Consider the following 3,624-nt stretch of genomic DNA (forward strand, 5'->3'; position numbering starts at 1 on the left):
AAGAAGGTTGGACTCTTCAGATATGGTGTTCTGCTGCCTTCAAAGTATTCACACATATATTCTCAGCTGTCAACACTTCTATGCTTTTGCACAGGGCATGGAAATTGCTTTTATTCAGCAGCACAGAAAAAATAACCCTTTTCACGGTCCCTGCTCACCTTCTGTGATGGTTTTGTACAAGCAACACTTTCCCTTCCTGCCTTCAGTATATGGGGTGCCCCTTGGAAACAGGAAGAGAAGCTGCACTTTCTTCTATTCATGGTAGAAGCAGTCACCACAGGGTCACTGCCTTACTTGACCCACAGACCTCCCTCAGGCCCCAGTATACACAGGCAGATGTCCCAAGAGGTCTAGATATCCCTTCAACAACTCTAAGCCACACAGTCCCTCAGCTACTCTGAGACCATCTTCTCCTGAACCTGGAAGGTGAATGAGGATCTCCAGCTGAGAGGGACAATAAAAGAGGCTTTCAGGTAGAGAAACCCGGGACTGGGATCATGGCAGCCAAGACTTGGAATGTGGCCAGAGCAGAGGCCCCGCAGCCCCAGAAGCACTACTACAGGCAATGTGCTGGCTCCAACCCCATGGCGGACCACACACTGCGCTATCCTGTGAAGCCAGAGGAGATGGACTTGTCTGAGCTATACCCAGAGTTCTTCGCTCCACTCACTCAAAATCAGAGCCACGATGACCCAAAGGGTAAGAGAGAAAAGAGAGCTCAGGCCCAAGTGGAGTTTGCAGACACAGGCTGTGGCTATGGTGGCCTGTTAGTGGAACTATCACCGCTGTTCCCAGACACACTGATTCTGGGTCTGGAGATCTGGGTGAAGGTCTCAGACTATGTACAAGACTGGATTCGGGCCCTACGTGCAGCTCCTGGAGGTGGCTTCCAGAACATTGCCTGTCTCTGTAGCAATGCCATGAAGCAACTTCCTACCTTCTACAAGGGCCAGCTGACAAAGATGTTCTTCCTCTTCCCCAACCCACATTTCAAGCAGACAAAGCACAAGTGGCGAATCATCAGTCCCACCCTGCTAGCAAAATGTGCCTATGTGCTGAGAGTTGGGGGACTGGTATATACCATAACCTATGTGTGCTGGAGCTACACGACTGGATGTGCACTCATTTTGAAGAGCATCCGCTGTTTGAGCATGTACCTCTGAGGACCTGAGTTAAGACCCCATTGTGGGACATCTAGGTACCTCAACTGAGGAGGGGAAGAATTCTACGTAATGGAGGGAAGAAGTTCCCAGCCATCTTTCGAAGAATACAAGATCCCATCCTACTGCCTGGTCACTGACTGCTTACTCTACCTTAGCTGGACCTCATCTTCCAGGGACTAGAGAAAAGAGCAGGAGCCCTGGGTCTTCCCAGTTGAGACTGCTGGAGCTGAGACACAGTATTCTCTCAAAGAAGGTGGGGAGCTACCCAGGGCAGAACCCACTGGTGTTCATGACTACCTCTGGCTCCTCTCACCTTGTCCCTCCACTCCCAACAGAAAACAAAGCAGCTGACTGAGGTGGTCAAAAGACTTTGGACCATAGGGGATCTTTGGAAGGCTGTGGGGTCTTGCTCTCCCTTAGCACTCCCTTCTCCTTGGGAGATCTCTCCTCAGCTGGAATGAGGAATGTAGTCCATCTAAACTGCTTGCTAGGCTTAAAAGGAAAAAAAAAAAGGCTTTCAATTGCTTGGGAGCACATGACCCTCCCCCTCCCAGGGCTCAGCAATAGAGTCATTTCACTGTCTACATAACCTAAGTCCACTTGGGCCAGTGAGTGAGAGGGAACACTCAGAAAAGTTTAAACTTCCAAGATAGAAACTAGACATTTAAATTGTCCAAGAACACCACAGGATCTGTGTACCACAGGATCTGTGTGGTGTGGAACACCACAGGATCTGTGATATGCAACATACAAGCAGATTCCCTCCCAGTTCTATGCATGTGCATGAGGCCTTTATGAGTACAGCTAAAGGAGATGCTCCACCACTAAATGGTACAGTAGTGACTTGATTGAGCAGGTTCACACTGCACAGATGAAAAGCAGGAACAAGCAATAACACCTTGTCCCAGAACCTCAGGATGCTATATTTAATAGATGATAATGACGACAATGATGGTAACCAGATTCACCACTGGAAATTTAAGTTTTCCAAAAAGCTTAAGCAAGCATTCCTTAAAGAGGCTGGGAGAACCTCCAAGCATTTTGGAATCTATAAGCATGTTGCCTCAATAAAAATGCCCAAAAGTAGCCAAGGGGCGGATGCCAGAGCAGGAAACAGAGATAGGGCAGGTGGAATACCAAGTCTTACAGTTTTTCCAAAACTGATTAGACAAATTCTCATGTTCAGGACTGCTATCTAGAGCAGTGGTTCTCAACTGGGGTTGATTTTGCACCCCAGGGGACACCTGGCAATTTTGGAGACATTTTGGGTTTTACAATACAGCAGAAGAGTGCTACTGGCATCTGGTGGGTCAAGGTCAAGGATGCTGTTGAACATCCTATAATGCACATGACAGCCCACCAACAAAGAGTTATCCAGCCCCCATGTCATTAGCACCAGGATTGAGAAACCCTGATCCAATGAAATGCCCTCTCAACAAACAGCAGAGAAGGAAAATAGTGATGGATTTCCATCAGGCCCAGATTCTATCCACAGTTTCCATTAGCATCCTAGAAGAACAGAGCTTGTTCTCCTCAAGGAGACAGGTAAATTAACCCTGACGGATTATCTCACCCACCCCCTGCTTTCAGGAAACTCAATGTCTAAATCACCCAGGACAAATAATTCTATAGACTCTTATCAAATATATTCACAAATAAAAGCCCCCACAGCATCCCTGTAGCAACTTGTTCCAATGTTTGTCTTCCTAATGGACAAAATGTTAGGCTGAATCATTTGAAATTGCCAACATTTGATGGATTTTGGCCTTCAAAATGGCCATTTCATGGGCTCAACCTAACATTATTCCCTTCAACAAAAATGTGTCCTACTTTTAGAAGCCATTTTCTTGTGTTGACTCTTCAGTCAGCACCCAAACAATGAATTTTGGTGACAATGATACCCGGCCATCTGCTGTCTGGTAGACACTCCTTCCCCACCCACATTCCCCACACCCAGTCTTGGTTGGCTCTTTCTGTAGAAAAATTATTCAGTTTTTTCCACATCAATTGTTACTCTTTTTTTGCACCTTTAGCTATAATTCCATTTATCCGATGGGAAGGAGCTGAAATTAAGTTGTTATATATTGCTATCCACATAGGGCCTTAATACCTGAGCAGACATGAAAGAAAAGCCCAAGGGTCCAGCTTTCTTGGGTCTTATTTTCATATATACTGTGATTTATTTAATATAGGCCTTAAAGAGCATACTTTTAGTTAAAAAACCAGACCTCAACCTCAAATTGCTGCTGTGTACTTAAAAGAAAGAGGAACTCACAGTTATTAAATGGCTGTGAGGTGCCAAGCAGTATGCTACAAGCTTTCATATATATCATCAATTTATTACTAAAACAAGGCTGTAATGAAGAATTCTCATGCCATTTCACAGACCACAAAACTGAGGCAGCTCAACAAGGTTAAGTAACGCTTCAGTGCTGGTTTTTTTTTTTTTTTTTTTTTTTTT

The 3,624-nt window shown here is 45.4% G+C and overlaps 1 pseudogene; it reads left to right on the forward strand.

Annotated features, from left to right (window-relative positions):
• Positions 1–485: 485 nt before the first annotated feature.
• On the forward strand, positions 486–1,300 carry LOC108533515 (tRNA (guanine-N(7)-)-methyltransferase pseudogene; annotated as a pseudogene).
• The last annotated feature ends 2,324 nt before the right edge of the window (positions 1,301–3,624 follow it).

This window comes from Rhinopithecus bieti, unplaced genomic scaffold, assembly GCF_001698545.2.
Source record: "Rhinopithecus bieti isolate Rb0 unplaced genomic scaffold, ASM169854v2 scaffold_9981, whole genome shotgun sequence".
NCBI lineage: Eukaryota > Metazoa > Chordata > Mammalia > Primates > Cercopithecidae > Rhinopithecus > Rhinopithecus bieti.